Source organism: Ranitomeya imitator, chromosome 2 (assembly GCF_032444005.1).
Source record: "Ranitomeya imitator isolate aRanImi1 chromosome 2, aRanImi1.pri, whole genome shotgun sequence".
NCBI classification, from domain to species: Eukaryota; Metazoa; Chordata; class Amphibia; order Anura; family Dendrobatidae; genus Ranitomeya; species Ranitomeya imitator.
In genome coordinates, this window is record NC_091283.1 from 753,003,531 (window position 1) to 753,026,631 (window position 23,101).

General features: G+C 42.5%; 1 protein-coding gene across 2 annotated transcripts in view; it reads right to left on the minus strand.

The window, feature by feature from the left end:
- The window catches only part of LOC138665639 (acyl-CoA desaturase-like), a 59,479-nt gene that overhangs the window by 32,139 nt on the left and 4,239 nt on the right, over positions 1-23,101 (minus strand). Inside the window, exon 1 of one of the 2 annotated variants that reach the window (XM_069753302.1) lies at positions 15,823-16,151. The exons of the other annotated variant lie outside the window; for it this stretch is intronic. The gene's annotated coding sequence lies outside the window, so the exon portion shown is untranslated. Of the gene's footprint in view, positions 1-15,822; positions 16,152-23,101 lie in introns of those variants that run through there. 2 annotated transcript variants of the gene reach the window in all.

Below are 23,101 nucleotides of genomic sequence, written 5' to 3' on the forward strand. Positions count from 1 at the left end.
AGGAATCAAATTGATAGCACAATCACAATCCCTATGCGGAGGTAGAGCATCGGACTTGGGCTCTTCAAATACATCCTGATAATCAGACAAGAACTCTGGGACCTCAGAAGGGGTGGATGACGAAATCGACAAAAATGGAACATCACCATGTACCCCCTGACAACCCCAGCTGGATACCGACATGGAATTCCAATCCAATACTGGATTATGGGTTTGTAGCCATGGCAACCCCAACACGACCACATCATGCAGATTATGCAACACCAGAAAGCGAATAACTTCCTGATGTGCAGGAGCCATGCACATGGTCAGCTGGGCCCAGTATTGAGGTTTATTCTTGGCCAAAGGTGTAGCATCAATTCCTCTCAATGGAATAGGACACCGCAAAGGCTCCAAGAAAAACCCACAACGTTTAGCATAATCCAAATCCATCAGATTCAGGGCAGCGCCCGAATCCACAAACGCCATGACAGAAAACGACGACAAAGAGCATATCAAGGTAATGGACAGAAGGAATTTGGACTGTACAGTACCAATGACGGCAGACCTAGCGGACCGCTTAGTGCGCTTAGGACAATCAGAAATAGCATGAGTGGAATCACCACAGTAGAAACACAGACCATTCAGACGTCTGTATTCCTGCCGTTCAACTCTAGTCATAGTCCTATCGCACTGCATAGGCTCAGGTTTAACCTCAGGCAGTACCGCCAAATGGTGCACAGATTTACGCTCGCGCAAGCGTCGACCGATCTGAATGGCCAAAGACAAAGACTCATTCAAACCAGCAGGCATAGGAAATCCCACCATGACATCCTTAAGAGCCTCAGAGAGACCCTTTCTGAACAAAGCTGCCAGCGCAGATTCATTCCACTGAGTGAGTACTGACCATTTCCTAAATTTCTGACAATATACTTCTATATCATCCTGACCCTGGCACAAAGCCAGCAAATTTTTCTCAGCCTGATCCACTGAATTAGGCTCATCGTACAGCAATCCGAGCGCCAGGAAAAACGCATCGACACTACTCAATGCAGGGTCTCCTGGCACAAGAGAAAATGCCCAGTCTTGAGGGTCGCCGCGCAAAAAAGAAATAATAATCAAAACCTGTTGAATAGGATTACCAGAAGAATGAGGTTTCAAGGCCAGAAATAGCTTACAATTATTTTTGAAACTTAGAAACTTTGTTCTATCTCCAAAAATCAAATCAGGAATAGGAATTCTTGGTTCTAACATAGCTTTCTGATCAATAGTATCTTGAATTTTTTGTACATTTATAACGAGATTATCCATTGAAGAGCACAGACCCTGAATATCCATGTCCACACCTGTGTCCAGAATCACCCAAATGTCTAGGGGAAAAAAAAAAAGTGAACACAGAGCAGAAAAAAAAAAAAAATGTCAGAACTTTTTCTTTCCCTCTATTGAGAATCATTAGTTGGCTCCTTGTACTGTTATGTTTGCTAATGACAGGTGTTATGAAGGCAATCCAGAAACACAGTGTGCTTAGCGATCAGAGCGCACACAGTGATCTGACAAATACCCAAAAATACAAGAACGAGCTCTGAGACGTGGAAACTCTGTAGACTGCACACCTGATCCTATCCTAAACACAACTAAAAGCGGCTGTGGATTGCGCCTAACAACTACCTAGGCAACTCGGCACAGCCTAAGAAACTAGCTAGCCTGAAGATAGAAAAATAGGCCTGACTTGCCCCAGAGAAATTCCCCAAAGGAAAAGGCAGCCCCCCACATATAATGACTGTGAGTAAGATGAAAAGACAAAACGTAGGGATGAAATAGATTCAGCAAAGTGGGGCCCGATATTCTAGGACAGAGCGAGGACAGTAAAGCGAACTTTGCAGTCTACAAAAAACCCTAAAGCAAAACCACGCAAAGGGGGCAAAAAAAAACCACCGTGCCGAACTAACGGCACGGCGGTACACCCTTTGCGTCTCAGAGCTTCCAGCAAAACAAAAGACAAGCTGGAGAGAAAAAAAGCAACAAAAAAGCAAAAAGCACTTAGCTATACAGAGCAGCAGGTCACAGGAACAATCAGGAGAAGCTCAGATCCAACACTGAAACATTGACAAGGAGCAAGGATAGCAGCATCAGGCGGAGTTAAGTAATGAAGCAGTTAACGAGCTCACCAGAACACCTGAGGGAGGAAGCTCAGAAGCTGCAGTACCACTTGTGACCACAGGAGTGAATTCAGCCACAGAATTCACAACAGAGATGTGACAGAATGGGGTCACTGGTGCAAGTGGATAGATATGATACGTATTGAGGCAAATTCCTTTTCTTTTAAACATAAAGAAAAACATTGTACGGGAGAAAAGCAAGGGAAAGAAAGGGCATACATTTATGAGTCTAGTTCTTGACAAAATTAGCAAAGTCGAAGATATCCATACAAGCTTGCCTGGTACATTAAAATCAAATCAACAGTCAGATTTTATAGTGCCTTTTCTAAGCAAAATGAAAAAGGAACTTTTTATAACAGACTTTATGTCACTTCACATATTTTGAGTCAACTGCTATGAAAGCAATTTATTGTACTAGTAAAAAGCTTTGATGTGTGTTTATTGAAGTGATCTAACTCTTAGTGTCATGTTTGGGCATCAGAGAGCAATTCTAGCCTGATATTATTTATACATGGGTGCTATCAATATCTATTTATAAATGGCTCTTTAAGGGGCACTAAATGTTTTTTGCTTCTCTTAGAAAGTTATGAGTATGACGATTTATAGGATGATGCCACTTTCAATTTTTTCTGCCCTGAACAGGTGTTTAAACCGTTAATTTCCCTATCACCTAGGTAAAGTTTGTAACAATTGCCGTAAGCAAGACTTTTGTAAAAGGAACCTGTCATCAGGATTTCCCTTTAAAATTCACTGCTACCACAAAATTCAACCTTTTAATCTTACTCACAAGCCCTTTGTGCATACTTTATAAAAAATGCCTTGAAGTTATTCCGCATGGGGTTCTAATAAGTGACAAGCATTCCAATGGACATCTCTGGAACATGCCCTGGAGCCCCCCTCTCCTTTGTAATGCCGCCACTCCACCTATTATTGATATAGATGACATTGGTTTTATTGATGCAGTTGGCAGTCTCACGTCTGTACATGCGCAGGCTCTCTGTTCAAATGAGACTTTGCTGGTTATGTACATCAATTGTAAGTGGGGGTACCTGTTATGAATAGGTAATTCAGAACCACAATGGACCCTGAAGTACAGAGCACACGAGTGACCTGACAAAACCCACAAAACATAGAACGAGCTCTGAGACGTGGAAACTCTGCTGACCGCAATCCCTAAACCTATCAAACCACACTAGAGGTAGCCGTGGATTGCGCCTAACGCTCCCTATGCAACTCGGCACAGCCTGAGAGACTAGCTAGTCCTGAAGATAGAAAAATAAGCCTACCTTGCCTCAGAGAAATTCCCCAAAGGAAAAGGCAGGCCCCCACATATAATGACTGTGAGTTAAGATGAAAATACAAACACAGAGATGAAATAGATTTAGCAAAGTGAGGCCCGACTTACTGAATAGACCGAGGATAGGAAAGATAGCTTTGCGGTCAACACAAAAACCTACAAACAACCATGCAGAGGGGCAAAAAGACCCTCCGCACCGACTAACGGTACGGAGGTGCTCCCTCTGCGTCTCAGAGCTTCCAGCAAGCAAGCAGAACCAAAAAAGCAAGCTGGACAGAAAATATAGCAACAAAAGGACACAAGCAGAACTTAGCTTATGCTGAGCAGACAGTCCACAGGAACGATCCAGGAGGAAGCAAGACCAATACTAGAACATTGATTGGAGGCCAGGATCAAAGCACTAGGTGGAGTTAAATAGAGCAGCACCTAACGACTTAACCTCATCACCTGAGGAAGGAAACTCAGAAGCCGCAGTACCACTCGTGACCACAGGAGGGAGCTTGATCACAGAATTCACAACAGTACCCCCCCCTTGAGGAGGGGTCACCGAACCCTCACCAGAGCCCCCAGGCCGACCAGGATGAGCCATATGAAAGGCACGAACAAGATCGGCAGCATGGACATCAGAGGCAAAGACCCAGGAATTATCTTCCTGACCATAACCCTTCCACTTAAGCAGATACTGGAGTTTCCGTCTCGAAACACGAGAATCCAAAATCTTCTCCACTATATACTCCAACTCCCCCTCCACCAAAACCGGGGCAGGAGGATCAACAGATGGAACCACAGGCGCCACGTATCTCCGCAACAATGACCTATGGAATACGTTATGGATGGAAAAAGAATCTGGAAGGGTCAAACGAAAAGACACAGGATTAAGAACCCAAGAAATCCTATACGGGCCAATGAAACGAGGCTTAAACTTAGGAGAATAAACCTTCATAGGAATATAACGAGATGACAACCAAACCAAATCCCCAACACGAAGTCGGGGACCCACACAGCGTCTGCGATTAGCGAAACGTTGAGCCTTCTCCTGGGACAAGGTCAAATGGTCCACTACATGAGTCCAAATCCGCGGCAACCTGTCCACCACAGTATCCACACCAGGACAGTCCAAAGACTCAACCTGCCGTGAAGAGAAACGAGGATGGAACCCAGAATTGCAGAAAAACGGTGAAACCAAGGTAGCCGAGCTGGCCCGATTATTAAGAGCGAACTCAGCCAACGGCAAAAAGGACACCCAATCATCCTGATCAGCAGAAACAAAACATCTCAGATATGTTTCCAAGGTCTGATTGGTTCGTTCAGTCTGGCCATTTGTCTGAGGATGGAAAGCCGAGGAAAAAGACAAATCAATGCCCATCCTAGCACAAAAGGCTCGCCAAAACCTCGAAACAAACTGGGAACCTCTGTCAGAAACGATGTTCTCTGGAATGCCATGTAAACGAACCATATGCTGGAAGAACAATGGCACCAAATCAGAGGAGGAAGGTAATTTAGACAAGGGTACCAAATGGATCATCTTAGAGAAGCGATCACAAACTACCCAAATGACCGACATTTTTTGAGAGACGGGGAGATCCAAAATAAAATCCATAGAGATATGTGTCCAAGGCCTCTTCGGGATCGGCAAGGGCAAAAGCAACCCACTGGCACGAGAACAGCAGGGCTTAGCCCGAGCACAAATCCCACAGGACTGCACAAAAGAACGCACATCCCGCGACAGAGACGGCCACCAAAAGGATCTAGCCACCAAATCTCTGGTACCAAAGATTCCAGGATGACCAGCCAACACCGAACAATGAACCTCAGAGATAACTTTATTCGTCCACCTATCAGGGACAAACAGTTTCTCTGCTGGGCAACGATCAGGTTTATTAGCCTGAAATTTTTGCATCACCCGCCGCAAATCAGGGGAGATGGCAGACACAATTACTCCCTCTTTGAGAATACCCGCCGGCTCAGGCAAACCCGGAGAGTCGGGCACAAAACTCCTAGACAGGGCATCCGCCTTCACATTTTTAGAGCCCGGAAGGTACGAAACCACAAAGTCAAAACGGGAGAAAAACAGCGACAAACGAGCCTGTCTAGAATTCAACCGTTTGGCAGACTCGAGATAAGTCAAGTTCTTGTGATCAGTCAAGACCACCACGCGATGCTTAGCTCCTTCAAGCCAATGACGCCACTCCTCGAATGCCCACTTCATGGCCAGCAACTCTCGATTGCCAACATCATAATTTCGCTCAGCAGGCGAAAACTTCCTGGAAAAGAAGGCGCATGGCTTCATCACTGAGCAATCAGCACCTCTTTGCGACAAAACAGCCCCCGCTCCAATTTCAGAAGCATCAACCTCAACCTGGAACGGAAGCGAAACATCTGGTTGACCCAACACAGGGGCAGAAGAAAAACGACGCTTTAACTCTTGAAAAGCTTCCACAGCAGCAGAAGACCAATTGACCACATCAGCACCCTTCTTGGTCAAATCGGTCAATGGTTTAGCAATACTAGAAAAATTACAGATGAAGCGACGATAAAAATTAGCAAAGCCAAGGAACTTTTGCAGACTCTTCAGAGATGTCGGCTGAGTCCAATCATAAATGGCCTGGACCTTAACAGGGTCCATCTCGATGGTAGAAGGGGAAAAAATGAACCCCAAAAATGAAACCTTCTGAACACCAAAGAGACACTTTGATCCCTTCACAAACAAAGAATTAGCACGCAGGACCTGGAACACCATTCTGACCTGCTTCACATGAGACGCCCAATCATCCGAGAAGACCAAAATATCATCCAAGTATACAATCAGGAATTTATCCAGGTACTCTCGGAAGATGTCATGCATAAAGGACTGAAATACTGATGGAGCATTGGCAAGTCCGAATGGCATAACTAGGTACTCAAAATGGCCCTCGGGTGTATTAAATGCAGTTTTCCATTCATCGCCCCGTTTAATACGCACAAGATTATATGCACCACGAAGATCTATCTTGGTGAACCAACTAGCCCCCTTAATCCGAGCAAACAAATCACATAGCAGCGGCAAGGGGTACTGAAATTTGACCGTGATTTTATTTAGAAGGCGGTAATCAATACAAGGTCTCAGCGAACCATCCTTCTTGGCCACAAAGAAGAACCCTGCTCCCAATGGCGACGACGATGGCCGAATATGACCCTTCTCCAAGGATTCTTTTACGTAACTCCGCATAGCGGCGTGCTCAGGTACAGATAAATTAAACAGTCGACCCTTAGGAAACTTACTACCAGGAATCAACTCGATAGCACAATCACAATCCCTATGCGGAGGTAGGGCATTGGACTTGGGCTCATCGAATACATCCCGGTAATCAGACAAGAACTCTGGGACCTCAGAAGGGGTGGATGATGAGATAGACAGAAATGGAACATCACCATGTACCCCCTGACAACCCCAGCTGGACACAGACATAGATTTCCAATCTAATACTGGGTTATGGACTTGTAGCCATGGCAACCCCAACACGACCACATCATGCAGATTTTGCAACACCAGAAAGCGAATATCCTCCTGGTGCGCAGGAGCCATGCACATGGTCAGCTGGGTCCAATACTGAGGCTTATTCTTGGCCAAAGGCGTAGCATCAATTCCTCTCAATGGAATAAGACACTGCAAGGGCTCCAAGACAAACACACAGCTCCAAGCAAACTCCAAGTCCATCAAATTCAGGGCAGCGCCTGAATCCACAAATGCCATGACAGAATAGGAAGACAAAGAGCAGATCAAAGTAACGGACAAAAGAAATTTCGACTGTACCGTACCAATGGTGGCAGACTTAGCGAACCGCTTAGTGCGCTTAGGACAATCGGAGATAGCATGAGTGGAATCACCACAGTAGAAACACAGCCCATTCTGACGTCTGTGTTCCTGCCTTTCAGCTCTGGTCAAAGTCCTATCGCACTGCATAGGCTCAGGTTTATGCTCAGATAATACCGCCAAATGGTGCACAGATTTACGCTCACGCAAGCGTCGACCGATCTGAATGGCCAAAGACATAGACTCATTCAGACCAGCAGGCATAGGATATCCCACCATGACATCCTTAAGGGCTTCAGAGAGACCCTTTCTGAAGATTGCTGCCAAAGCACGTTCATTCCATTGAGTGAGCACAGACCACTTTCTAAACTTCTGACAATAAATCGCTATCTCATCCTGACCCTGACACAGAGCCAGCAAATTTTTCTCTGCCTGATCCACTGAATTAGGTTCATCGTACAGTAATCCGAGCGCCAGAAAAAACGCATCAATATTACATAATGCAGGATCTCCTGGCGCAAGGGAAAATGCCCAGTCTTGAGGGTCGCCACGTAATAAAGAAATAATAATCTTAACTTGTTGAACTGGGTCACCAGAGGAGCGAGGTTTCAACGCCAGAAACAGTTTGCAATTATTTTTGAAACTCAGAAATTTAGCTCTATCTCCAGAAAACAAATCAGGAATAGGAATTCTTGGTTCTAACATAGAATTCTGAGCCACAAAGTCTTGAATATTTTGTACTCTTGCAGTGAGAAGATCCACACATGAAGACAGACCTTTAATGTCAATCACCACACCTGTGTCCTGAACCACCCAAATGTCTAGGGGAAAAAAAAGGCAAAACACAGTGCAATGAAAAAAAAATGGTCTCAGAACTTCTTTTTTCCCTCTATTGAGAAGCATAGTACTTTGGGCCTCCAGTACTGTTGTGAATAGGTAATTCAGAACCACAATGGACTCTGAAGTACAGAGCACACGAGTGACCTGACAAAACCCACAAAACATAGGACGAGCTCTGAGACGTGGAAACTCTGCTGACCGCAATCCCTAAACCTATCAAACCACACTAGAGGTAGCCGTGGATTGCGCCTAACGCTCCCTATGCAACTCGGCACAGCCTGAGAAACTAGCTAGTCCTGAAGATAGAAAAATAAGCCTACCTTGCCTCAGAGAAATTCCCCAAAGGAAAAGGCAGCCCCCCACATATAATGACTGTGAGTTAAGATGAAAATACAAACACAGAGATGAAATAGATTTAGCAAAGTGAGGCCCGACTTACTGAATAGACCGAGGATAGGAAAGATAGCTTTGCGGTCAACACAAAAACCTACAAACAACCACGCAGAGGGGCAAAAAGACCCTCCGCACCGACTAACGGTATGGAGGTGCTCCTTCTGCGTCTCAGAGCTTCCAGCAAGCAAGCAGAACCAAAAAAGCAAGCTGGACAGAAAATATAGCAACAAAAGGACACAAGCAGAACTTAGCTTTTGCTGAGCAGACAGGCCACAGGAACGATCCAGGAGGAAGCAAGACCAATACTAGAACATTGACTGGAGGCCAGGATCAAAGCACTAGGTGGAGTTAAATAGAGCAGCACCTAACGACTTAACCTCATCACCTGAGGAAGGAAACTCAGAAGCCGCAGTACCACTCGTGACCACAGGAGGGAGCTTGATCACAGAATTCACAACAGGTACCCCAGTACTATGTAGAGTATGGGTTCCATGCACAGTCTGGAGATACCCATTGGACCACCCCAATGACTCCTTTCAAATAGAGTGCTGGACAACATCAAAGCTTTTTTTTTTTTTTTTTTTTTTTTAAAGCTATTCTGCACTGCCACGGTGATAAAGAGGGCTTGTGAGGAATAGATTACAAGGCTGAAGAACTGATTATAATGACTTTTATAGAGCAAACATGATGATGGGCTTCCTTTAAAACATTTTTTTTTATTTTACCTACTCTCATCATCCTTAGCAAATCGCGTAGCTAACTGACAATGTTACCATTATAATTCCCAGAGTCCTAATTCAAAAAGGCTACAGTCACTTTGAAAATAACAATTACATATTCAATTATGGAATACAACAAAAGAAAAGGAAGTGAAGAAGGAATGGTATTAAAAGATAATATATTTATTAGTAAATATTTTAAAATAAGAATAACTATTACAAGAAGACACCCAAAGAAGGGGGGAAAGGGGGTTAAAACCACCAGACTATATAACGGGGAAATAGTACTGCACGAATCCACCCGGTTAATAAGGTAAAATTACCAACAGCGCAAGGCACCACCTCAGCTACACCTGAACTGCAGGTAATCAGCCCTTGATATAGGATCCCTCCCTTGGCACTTCCCCTTTCTGGCGTATATATTGTTTCTGCTGCACCAGTTTATTAACGACCGTATGTTGTATTGCTGGGTATACACTTCTTATTTACTCTTTTTACTGGGAAGACCAAACATTATAGTCACAGAGCAGGATAAGAGAAGATGTGAAGATTTGTAGGAATGATTTAGTATAGCTTCAGTTAAGTCCACGTAAAAAGTGCTTTTACTAGTGCTGTTTTGTTGCTGCTTTTTATAAAAGTGTTCAAAGTGAATGTCAGGACTGGATGTTAAAGTGAGGGAAATTATGTAGTAAAGACTGTAAATTTGAATCCACCACTATTTTTGACTTAATCACTGCATCAAAATAGTAAGTGTGAAAGTACCCAATCTTTGGGCTTAATCATTAAGATAGGACAGTCATTTTAAGATTAAAGATTTCCTCTGACAGACTTCTGTTTATCACGGGATGCTGAAACTGCACATAAAGTACAGACCAAAAGTTTGGACACACCTTCTCATTTAAAGATGTTTCGGTATTTTCATGACTATGAAAATTTTAAATTCACACTGAAGGCATCAAAACTATGAATTAAAACATATGGAATTATATACTTAACAAAAAAGTGTGAAACAACTGAAAATATGTCTTAGATTATAGGTTCTTCAAAGTAGCAACCTTTTGCTTTGATGACTGCTTTGCACACTCTTGGCATTCTCTTGATGAGTTTCAAGACCATCTTCACATGCATAAGGTATCCACTCGCTGCGTTCCCCGGCTGCTCACACCTTCCCAGAAGCAGGAATGCTCTCAGGCTCTATTGACGATGTGCTATGGAAACTAGGAGGACTTTTTCAACAGACTAATCACACAGGATGGAAGATGGGTTCATCGCTATGATTCTGAGACTAAAGTCCAGTCAATTCATTTGAAGCATCATGACTCACTGCCTCCAAAGAAAGCACGTGCCCAACCCTCAGCAGGCAATATCATGCTCACAGTATTTTGAGACCAGCACGGAGTAGTATTGATGGATTTCCTAGCAAAGGGTACCACGATCATTGGGGCATACTATGCTTCACTGCTGCAGAAATTGCAGGAGGCCATCAAAACCAAGAGACGTGGCATGCTCACCAAAGGTGTCCACTTTCTGCAAGACAATGCGCCAGTTCATGACTCACATGTTGCCCAATTAGATGCATGCTCCTGTGGCTTTGAAATTCTACCGCATCCCCCTTATCCACCCAACCTTGCACCATCGGATTTGCACCTCTTTCCAACAACAAAGTTATTTTTGAATCACAAGCATTTTCCAGATGATGAGGCTCTGATTTCCAAAGTCACAACGTGGCTCTTGGAGCAACCTGTTGACTTCCACAATGAGGTGTTTATAGTTGCTTAAAGAGATGGGAGAAGTGTGTGTCCCTAGGTGGCACCTATTTAGAGGAGGACTAATAATTGTGCCAAGTTTCATTGCTGTCAGTCCACAGGAAGTGGGTCAGGGGAAATCTTTAATGAACGCCCCTCATAACTTAATTTTGGTATATTTTTAGATCCTAAAATGATCAGTTGTTATCCAGGTTCTGAAAAACCCACCAATAGCTGAGAAGACAATACAAAAGTGCCCAGCTTTAAAAGCAACTCCTGCCTGAGTGCACACAAAGAGTGGAGTACAGATCCAATGGAAAGTCATAAGCATACCCGTGCATGTCTACCTCCTGAGCTTTATCCTTGTAAGTGGTCTTTTGAGTGATCAGTGGAGGTCTCAGGATTAGGGCATGAACTGCATGGAATATAAGGACCAAAAATATTAGAACAATTACCAGAGTTTAGCTACACTTTAAGAGCTGGATAATTCCTTTAAAGTATGAAGAATTGTAGAGTATCCTAACATCAGAGAGAAGTCTACGGGAAGGGAGAATATGACGATTGTGTAATCATATGAGACATTCACATGTACAGGATTATTAGGGTTTTTTGGGATGTCAGAGTAATTTGCATGTTATTGCAGAATAAATTAGAATTAGTGTCAGAGCGGAGGCATAGGCATAATCATTGGAACTAAATGTAAATATGGCTACAGCTTTCATAATGGAGGACATGTGACCAGGTCAAATATGGCCCTTTGCTACTCATATTATATTCTGCTGCTCACCCAAATATTACTTTTTTTTATTAACTACCGTATATAGTTCCAGATATCTGAGCCTTTTATTTAATGCTAATTTTATGGTCTCTACTAAGGAGGTGTTGCTCACAGGGCACTGTCACTTTAGTAAAGAAACATAAAAATTTGCACTAATTAAAAAGTCCCATATCTGTGGTAGTGTGTGATGAATTTCAAAAACTCCCCAAAAGTAGAATACTAAGCGGGGCAGCAGACAAGAATAAGAACAAATACTGGGCACTTTTGACTTGGTGACAGGTCCTCGTTAAGTGTAGTTTGTTCAGTAAAAAGAATCATTGTAACAGTAGTATAAGGGAACATTAATTGAGGCATAGATTTATATTATTGATTATTATCAATGTTGTTAGTGAGCTAAGGAATGATGAAAGAGAGTGCCATTCCTAACACAATATGACCTGATTAAGCCTTCACTCGCTTGCAGCAATCTTTTCTCGAGGAAACTGACATATGCTTGTACTGTGGTATGTTGTATTACAAAAATGTGCTGATAACAACCATAAACTTATGTTACTCTGAGAAGTCATGCGGTTCTTCCCTTCCCACTCATTGGGTTATTACAGTTCAAAAGCTTTTGATGCATATGCAATGCTATGGTTCCATATAACTAGGTCAGTAGGTGAAAGTGCAACATACCACCCTGCTTATTCATGTCATTTATCACGTCCTATCTTTGCTAGCCATAATGCAATTTTAATGATGAATGTACTGAAACATTAGACCAATCTCAACATAAAAACCCATTTCTTAATGAAAGTACAGTATCTTCTGAACATGACAAATTCAGGTTTTCTCTTAATCGGGTTTACTGATGACTTCATGGGAAGTAGGCCCTCAAACTGAAGATAGGCTCTTTGTAGTGCTGGTTTGACATTTCCGTGAGTAGAGATAAATGACTATTATTATATGAGAAATAATTGACAACTGTCAAATTGAAAAGTTTACTGAAAAGGTGATTATGTCAGGATGACACGTGAAGTATTAAGTCACTTGAAGGAAGAATGAAGTATTCTACTGGAATCAAGCTGGGTAATTCTTCTTGCAGATTTCATCCTTCAGTAGAATCATTAGTATTGAGAAATGGTGGGAAAGTGAACTGTTATACATGGGACAAACAGCAACCTCTGAGCTCACTGATTGCCTAAAATGCTGTCAACATGATGTCAGCGCTGCATACAATTACAGACAATGGGAGCAGCGGTGATGACTCAGGGCTGGACCCAGGGAAGTTGTGAAAACCACAGTTTAAAAACATAATAAGCTGCGCCTGGTGACAGAGGTTTTACAAAAATGGAAAACCTTTCAATAAGAATCCATTATATATAAATGGAAATGGATCTTTGCAAGCTTAAAGAACCAACTTTTTTTCACCGCTGGAGTGGTGCTTTAAATGTAAGTGAACTGCCCCCGGTCATATACTCACCCACCGGCGTCTTCATCATTTTTTGTCGCCGCTGCGGTCCTGTGGCACCATCTTGGGAGCGCAGCTCCTGACTGGTTGGAATTCAGAAGCTATGTCACAAGCTCTCAATGCAAGTCTATGAGGGCCAGAATGAGGTCAGAACGAGGCTCTCATAGACTTACATTGACCTGCTCCATGAAACACAGGAACAGCTGGCAGGTCACAAACTGCAGGAAAAGAACCAGATCGGTGGCGAAAATGGATGAAAACGCCAGAAGGTGAGTATTACACAGGGGGCAAGGGACTTAGATTGTAAGCACCACTACAGCAATGAAATTAAAAAAAACCTGCTGGAGTGGTGCTTTAAGTGCTGATGGAGAATTTCTAGGCAGTCTGGAATAGTCCAGCCCTGTTTTATAGGGATTATGACATTTCAACTTTCACTTCTTTCATGTGCCATAGGCACCATAATTCATTTATTTTACCGTACTTCAAATGTAGCTGAGCAGAATAATAAGGAAAATGTAAGATTAGTGAAGGGTTTTTGTAAGGGAAGCAGATTCTCCAGCTTTTACTTATGTTACATATAAACCAAACAAAATAACTTTTTCTTTAACTTTTGCAGAAAATACAAGGATTCAAGTGACTCATGGCTCAGTAAAGAGCATCTATGAAAAGCTTAGAGCGCTGTGTGTCAACAGGTGCTAAGGCATCCGCTAAACAATGCCTCCAACTAACAGCCAAGACGCCATTTATAAGCATGCACCATATGCTAATTAGAGAAATTCCTGGCCTGATTCATATTATACACCCAAAGCAATTTTGTACTAAAAAAAAGCAAGATTGCATCAAATTATGTAAACGGCACCCCAAAAGACAAAATCTCAAGCTGTAACCCTTTCCCCAAAGATTCCTTGAATGTCTTGAGTGCATCAAAATGCCATTTTTATTCAGAGCACAACATTGGTGAATGTACCCTAACATATAAAATAACCTGGCACTCTTACAATTATAAGAGGTTCAATAATAAGCTTGGAAGATTACCGGAAATTACATTTACCAATACTGCATTGCAAATCTATCCGAAAATTGCAGTCTGTGGTTAGACACCCAGTAACTGCAGGCAGGACCGCGTCGGAGAATTAGCCTGCGGCTTATCTGCTCAATTATTGATCACTCCCTTTTGTAAGGGGAAGATTAGTATGTATTCAGGATTAGCTTATTTATGAAAGTCCCAAAAATATTACTTTAATTTTATCACAGCCAATGTACCCTAGCCAATGTACCCTATTTGAAAGCACATAATATTTCTCTGTCTTACACATTCCTGGAAATGCATGGATCCCTGGCTTTCTGCTTAGGTTTTATATTTGGCTTCTGAATTCTTCATCATATTTCCATTCTGACAACTACTGGCGCTGTATATACAGTATGGCTATTCATATTTTGCTAAATATATTCTAACATCCTAGGGATACATTTCTATCATTGGCAGATGTTGTGCAGTGTGGCTTTTCCTTTAATGAGCCCCCACGTATACTGCATGCTGTAATCCTGACACATGATGTCGCATCACAACAATTAGCACAAATGAAAAAAAAATGACTGCAAAGGAGTAACATAAGAGACAGTCCATGAACAAAGGCCTGCTCTCCGCAGATTTCGCAGCACAAATATGGTCTCTCAATGAAAATGGAGGTCTATGTAACATAGAAGCAAATGCAAACACAATTGAACTTTCCTGAAATGTGTCATTGTTTCTACATCTACATTTATGTATTCTACAAACCAGCCCACCTCGTCTTAGTCAGTACGGCAAGGCAGCCAGCATGTTGTCAAGCACAACAGAAAGCGGGCAGAACGTCGCACACACTTTCGTCTATGGCATATTATCGACATTTCATAGAAAATATTGCAAGGATACCCTTGGCAATTGTTCAGTGTGATACATTTAGAATGCTATGATCACTATTTTCTGTTTAATTTTGTGATTTGTGCCAATGTATTCACCTAAGGGGGGTGTGACAGTAAAGACAGACGTCATAATAATATCTATGTCCTATGTATGAAGCAGAATTGTGAGTCTCTGCCCTTTCTGTGATGCCGCATGTCCTGCAGCCCATACATGCGCAACATCCTTTTTTTTTGAGCGAAGGAAAATTGCAGCCTAATATAGAACAGCAAGCCCTAATTTACATAAATGGACATCACTCGCACCTATATTAATAGATATGTCCGTACGTCCTCCCCTGAAATCACACAAACATACTGCTTATACAATGTATGAATATTTGAATTATAATGAATACATAGATATATTTACATCAATCCAAATACGTTTTAGGTACATTACACGCAGCATCATACACAGCTCACCCCTAGTGGAGCATAAACATTAGATGTCTACAGATATAAAAAAAAAAAAAAGGATTATTAATGATGCCAGCGCACCAGGGAAATTATAAATGTGGCCTAGATTTAGTATGCCCTGGTGATCCATTCAATTAATACAAAGCACAAAAGAAAAAAAAGACTAGTGAAAAAAGCATATAATACAGTGATCTAGACTAAGCTATATTTCCTACATCTTCCCATGAAAAGGCACAAAGGAATCTACGTGGTGCATGTCGTCACCCCTCTGCGGGAGCTGCTGTGCCAGGCAGTCAGTGCATTAGTACCTGCTATGTGCTGGATCCTGGTTTCTCCGCAGCTTCTTTGCAGCAGTGGGTAATAATCTGTCATATACTGCAGAGATGAATGCTGTGTACAGACGATGCCCAGGCTCTGCTGCAGCTATTGGTTAAGGAAATGATGGCTGCTTGGTACATGTGATACCCAATGAAGCTGTGCCCTGCTGCCTGCACTGCTGCTGCTGCTGCTGACGGAGGGGATTGAAATGATAATGATGCCCGTACATTATTCCACTAAGAGCTCGGCCATTCTATTGGCGTAGTGAAGTTTGGTGCCACATGATCTGCACACTTCCATTGGTCGCCAGCAATCTGCTGACTTCTGACTGCTTCACAAGCTGGAATTTGAGCATACCCACACCTCCAGCTATTAACCCTGCAGTACCTGGAAGATGACTTGTGACTTGCAAATAGATGTAATTCAGAGAAGGCTACAGAGACAGCTATCAAATCATTATACCAGACACTACAGTAATACAGCTGTAGTATAATCATAGAGAGAGACAGCAAACCTGCCCACTGCTCATTCTCACACTGTAACACACAGTTACAATCAATGTGCCCTACAAACAGCAAAACTGACCTTCTACTAAAGCGGTCAGCGCACAATATGTATATGAACACAGAGATAGGATTTCTGCACATGTTTGTATATTATTGCAATCACAATAACTTACACCCGTCACAATTCACTTACTTTGACAGAGGCTGGTTGTAAAGGTTTTTTTTTTTTTTGTATGTTAAATTCATTGGGCACAATCAAGTTTTAGTTTACAGCTTATAGGGTGTTTTACAGTAATAGGGTTTGTTCAAGCGACCGTATTTTCGGTCCGAGTGCTGTACATAAAGAAACGAACATCAATGTTATTTAATGCGGCAGCGCAGACGAGTAAACTTCACAGTCCGAATATGCGTGTGAAAAAAAAAAAATCACAGCATGCACTAGTTTCTTCTGTAAATCTGATGAGACTCATCCATTCAAGTCTATAGGTGCACAAAAATATACTTATATCATCCGATTTTTACAGATTCATTGCAGTTCTTTAAATTAGGAAATTGTAAATGATCCTGAAAATGATTAATAGCTGCTGCTGTAAAATACGGATTATATACAGTGTGCACATGAATGATAAGTGCAAAAAAAAAAATCGTCTTTAGTTTTCTGGATGAAACTGACAATTGTTTTGATGATTGTGTGAACTTGGCCTTAGAACGATCCTCCTCGTGTGGCTGGTCTGTTTTTATTATTATACTATGGATGTTTCAACAGTGTTAAATATGATGTATATTTGCACATCTATGAAAATATATTTATATATACTGCCGAGTTATTGCCATATTTGGCAGATCAAACTTTCCATGGTATTGCAGGAACAGTAAATCATAGGATTAGAATTTGTAAATATAAAACATTTGACTAGAGATATTTTCCTGCTCTTTATGTATTATCATTTGAACCCTGTAGTAAAATAACTAAATCTGTAATTTAAAGAGGTTGTCCACTACTTTTCCATTGATGGTCTATCCTTAGTAAAGGTCATAAATGTCTGATCAGCCGGGGTTCGGCACCCCCACCGATGAAAGTACTTACCTTAAGGCTGCCGTCACACTAGCAGTATTTGGCCAGTATTTTACATCAGCATTTGTAAGCCCAAACCAGGAGTGGAACAAATAGAGGAAAAGTATAATAGAAACAAATGCACCACTTCTGCATTTATCACCCACTCCTGGTTTTGGCTTACAAATACTGATGTAAAATACTGACCAAATACTGCTAGTGTGACGGCAGCCTAAAGGTCAGAGAGGCCCGGTGCCTGCGCACTGCAGTACTTTGCTCTGCCCTCAACAGGTCAGACAAAGTACGCCTGCGCCGCAGCATGAAGACAAGAAGACAACGTCATCGTAAGAAGATGGGAGGCCCCGCACCGGTCACCCAGGTGAGTATAATCTAACCTCTTTTTCTCATCTTTCAGGTTACATCGGGGGCTTATCTACAGCATTACAGAATGCTGTAGATAAGCCCCTGATGACGGTGGGCTTAGCTCAACTTCGATTTTGGGGGTGACAGGTTGCCTTTAAATATGTGACTTTTATTAAAAAAAAAATTATACAGCTATTCTAACATGGATTTTTAAAGTAAGTATGTGCCTCAGGTCTCAGAGATCTATGTTATAATGTATGCAGTTTGCATTGGGAAAGCGGGTGACATCCATTACCTTTCACACATCATAATCTCCGGTCCTCTCAAGACTTTATTTTCTCCTCCACGCATACATTCCGTATCCAATTGCCTCCAAGACTTTTCCCGAGCATCCCTCATACTCTGGAATTCTGTGCCCCAACACATCCGACTATCCGCCAGTTTCTGAACTTTCAGATGGAACTTGAAAATACATCTCTTCAAGCAGGTTTACAGCCAACAATAACCCACTGCCACCCCACCACCAATTGAGCTGCCGCAACCCCCTCTCCCCCATCCTACTGTCTCCTTAACTATTATTTGGTAAGCTGTAAGCCCACAAGGGCAGGGTCCTGTTCCCTCTGTATCAGTCCGTCATTGATAGTTTGTTCTTAACAAACTATTTTTTGTTCATAAAAAAATTTATATTTTTTATGTAAACTCTTTTCGTGTACAGCACCATGAAATCATTGGTTGGTGCTCTAAAATTAAGTAATAATAATAAAAATCCTTTCAGGACAGATGTCTACAGCATCAAGACCAGTCGAATCTCCTTCTGAAATAACTGACTATATACTCTTGATTTGTGTATTAGGTTAACCCTTTACATATGATCCCAAACTGCCGTTGTGACGTCATGTCTTCATGTATCACATTTGCGTATACAAAGATAGAGCAATGTCAATGCTGAAAGCCTCTGCGCAAGTACTGGAGTCATAAAACTATAGAAATGGTTAATTCTGACATATTCCCCGGCAGTGGAGGAGAGCGGTTTCCCTGATTGATTGTTATATCTACCGTGCTTTGTTGTTGTCATATTCATTAAAAGCTGTGGCCTGAATGCAGCAGTATTCACATTGGTTTACATGACGTAGAATTGCTGGCTTTCTCTGTATTCTTCACTGTTCTACAAGCCCTGGCCCTGTCTGTGAGAACGGAGCATGCGCCCAAAGCTGGACTGTAAGCTACAGCCTCGAGGGAATTAATAGGAAATGATTCAAACCCGCTGTTCTGATGTGTCAAATGGCTGACGACCTGTAGTTACCTCTTCAGCTGTGAGGGACTTGCTCAGACTTCACATATCATATGTATTCAGATCACATAGCGTGTTATCCGATGTGTGTAATATATATATTTATTTTATACAACATTAAAAGAATCAAACTCTTTATTACATCATATAAATGTGGAGGCCAGGTAAAAATATGAAAACACAACAAAAAGTGAGGAATCAAGGAAAAGACTTGGGGCAGGGGACACCTGGAAACAGCACCTGAACATACCTTGCCCTGGCAGAATATACCTTGCCCTGGCAGAATATACCCTGCCCAGTCATAACATACCTACTAAACCTGTCATGTGCTTACCGCAAGTATAAATAGACTAGATGGTTGCCCGATTCTAGCGCATCGGGTATTCTAGAATATGCATGTCCACGTAGTATATTGCCCAGCCACGTAGTATATTGCCCAGCCCATGTAGTATATTGCCCAGCCACGTAGTATATTGCCCAGCCACGTAGTATATTGCACAGTCACGTAGTATATTGCCCAACCACGTAGTGTATTGCCCAGCTCTAAAAGTGAACCTGGAAATTATAGGCCAGTAAGTCTAACCTCTATTGGTGGTAAAATATTTGAAGGGTTTCTGAGGGATGTTATTCTGGATTATCTCAATGAGAATAACTGTTTAACTCCATATCAGCATGGGTTTATGAGAAATCGCTCCTGTCAAACCAATCTAATCAGTTTTTATGAAGAGGTAAGCTATAGGCTGGACCACGGTGAGTCATTGGACGTGGTATATCTCGATTTTTCCAAAGCGTTTGATACCGTGCCGCACAAGAGGTTGGTACACAAAATGAGAATGCTTGGTCTGGGGGAAAATGTGTGTAAATGGGTTAGTAACTGGCTTAGTGATAGAAAGCAGAGGGTGGTTATAAATGGTATAGTCTCTAACTGGGTCGCTGTGACCAGTGGGGTACCGCAGGGGTCAGTATTGGGACCTGTTCTCTTCAACATATTCATTAATGATCTGGTAGAAGGTTTACACAGTAAAATATCGATGTTTGCAGATGATACAAAACTATGTAAATCAGTTAATACAAGAGAAGATAGTATTCTGCTACAGATGGATCTGGATAAGTTGGAAACTTGGGCTGAAAGGTGGCAGATGAAGTTTAACAATGATAAATGTAAGGTTATACACATGGGAAGAAGGAATCAATATCACCATTACACACTGAACGGAAACCACTGGGTAAATCTGACAGGGAGAAGGACTTGGGGATTCTAGTTAATGATAAACTTACCTGGAGCAGCCAGTGCCAGGCAGCAGCTGCCAAGGCAAACAGGATCATGGGGTGCATTAAAAGAGGTCTGGATACACATGATGAGAGCATTATACTGCCTCTGTACAAATCCCTAGTTAGACCGCACATGGAGTACTGTGTCCAGTTTTGGGCACCAGTGCTCAGGAAGGATATAATGGAACTAGAGAGAGTACAAAGGAGGGCAACAAAATTAATAAAGGGGATGGGAGAACTACAATACCCAGATAGATTAGCGAAATTAGGATTATTTAGTCTAGAAAAAAGACGACTGAGGGGCGATCTAATAACCATGTATAAGTATATAAGGGGACAATACAAATATCTCGCTGAGGATCTGTTTATACCAAGGAAGGTGACGGGCACAAGGGGGCATTCTTTGCGTCTGGAGGAGAGAAGGTTTTTCCACCAACATAGAAGAGGATTCTTTACTGTTAGGGCAGTGAGAATCTGGAATTGCTTGCCTGAGGAGGTGGTGATGGCGAACTCAGTCGAGGGGTTCAAGAGAGGCCTGGATGTCTTCCTGGAGCAGAATAATATTGTATCATACAATTATTAGGTTCTGTAGAAGGACGTAGATCTGGGGATTTATTATGATGGAATATAGGCTGAACTGGATGGACAAATGTCTTTTTTCGGCCTTACTAACTATGTTACTATGTTACTATGTTATTGCCCAGTGGCGTAGTATATTGCCCAGCAACATAGTATATTGCCCAACCACGTAGTATATTGCCCAGCCACGTAGTATATTGCCCAGTCACGTAGTATATTGCCAAGCCACGTAGTATATTGCCCAACCACGTAGTATATTGTCTAGTGACGTAGTATATTGCGCAACCACATAGTATATTGTCCAGTTACGTAGTATATTGCATAGTGATGTAGTATATTGCCCAGCCACGTAGTATATTGTCCAGTGACATAGTATATTGCCCAGTGACGTAGTATACAGCACAGAGCCACGTAGTATATTGCTCAGAGACGTAGTATACAGCACAGAGCCCCGTAGTATATTGGCCAGTCACATAGTATATTGCCCAGCTACGTAGTATATTGCCCAACCAGGTTTGTAGTGCTTGCACACTATATAATAGGAGGCGAGCATTTTTTTGATATTTGAACACAACATCATTATCAATCTCTCTAAGCACCATAATTCATCTTTAGCTCACGCTATACGCCAGAGGTAATTGAATATAAGCTTACTTGTGCTATCTTTGCACCAATAGCCAGCATTTAGCAGCACCGTTAGTGTACACTATCACACTTTTTTCTTTTCTTTTTTGTGGTGTTGTTTTTGGTGGTGGCTTTTTGGTAGGGATACCTGCTAGGGTCTTTAGGGTCAGTCCACGTTGAGCGGGGGCGCCATATCGTATCCCAGGGTGCCAACCTCCGCTGTCAGGAAGGGAATCCTTTAGGGATAGGCACGTCTATCTTCCCTAGCCCTTTCAGATATATATTTATATTTTTTCCGGTATTATACATCGGAGACCATAGATCCTGCAGGTTCTCTACTATTGGTCTATATGGTATTATCGTTTTTTGGTTTTAATCATTACATTAAAACATATTTTTTAGGTCTTTGTTAGTTTTTTGGTTTTGCCCCAACCAGGGTCGTCACAGGTTAAAAAATAAACATATACCCACCTTTCCGAGGGCCCCTTGTAGTCCACGGCAGCTTCCGGTCCCAGGGTTGGTATGAGCGCAGGACCTGTGATGATGTCACGGTCACATGACCGTGACGTCTTGGCAGGTCCTTCTGCCATACCATCTTTGCCACCGGAACCTGCAACTGAAGATGGCGGCCGGCGCGAGCGACTACGGAGGGTGAGTATAGCAGGTTTTTTTTTATTTATTACTTTTAACATTACATTTTTTACTATTGATGCCGCATAGGCAGCGTCAATAGTAAAAAGTTATGTACACAGGGTTAATAGCGGAGTGCGTTACCCGCGGCATAACGCGGTCTGTTACTGCCGGCATCAACCCTGTGTTAGCGGTGACCGGAGGGGAGTATGCGGGCAACAGGCACTGACTGCGGGGAGTAAGGAGCGGCCATTTTCTTCCGGACTGTGCCTGTCGCTGATTGGTCGCGGCAGCCATGACAGGCAGCTGGCGAGACCAATCAGCGAATGAATAACCGTGACAGAAGGACAGAAAGACAGACGGAAGTGACCCTTAGACAATTATAGAGTAGACTAGATGGTGGCCCGATTCTAACGTATCGGGTATTCTAGAATATGCATGTCCACGTAGTATATTGCCCAGCGATGTAGTATATTGCCCAGCCACATAGTATATTGCCCAGTCACGTAGTATATTGCCCAGCCACGTAGTATATTGCCCAGTCACGTAGTATATTGGCTAGCGCAGAGCCATGTAGTATAGAGACTTAAAAAAAAAAACATACTCACCTTCCGAAGGCCCGTTGAAGTCCTGCTATACTCAACATCCGCCGCAGGACCTATGATGACGTAGCGGTCACATGACCGTGATGTCACGGCAGGTCCTTGTCGCACACCAGCCCTGGGACGGGACTGGAAGCTGCCGCTTGTAATGGAGCGGTCCCGGGAGCGTGGCGAGGAGCGAGAAAGGCGGCGGAGGGTGAGTATAGCAGGTTTTTTTTTTTTTTTTATTATTTTTAACATGACATATTTTTACTATTGATGCTGCATAGGCAGCATAAATAGTAAATAGTTGCGGACACACAGGGTTAATAGCAGCGGTAACGGAGTGCGTTACACCGCGGGCCGTTA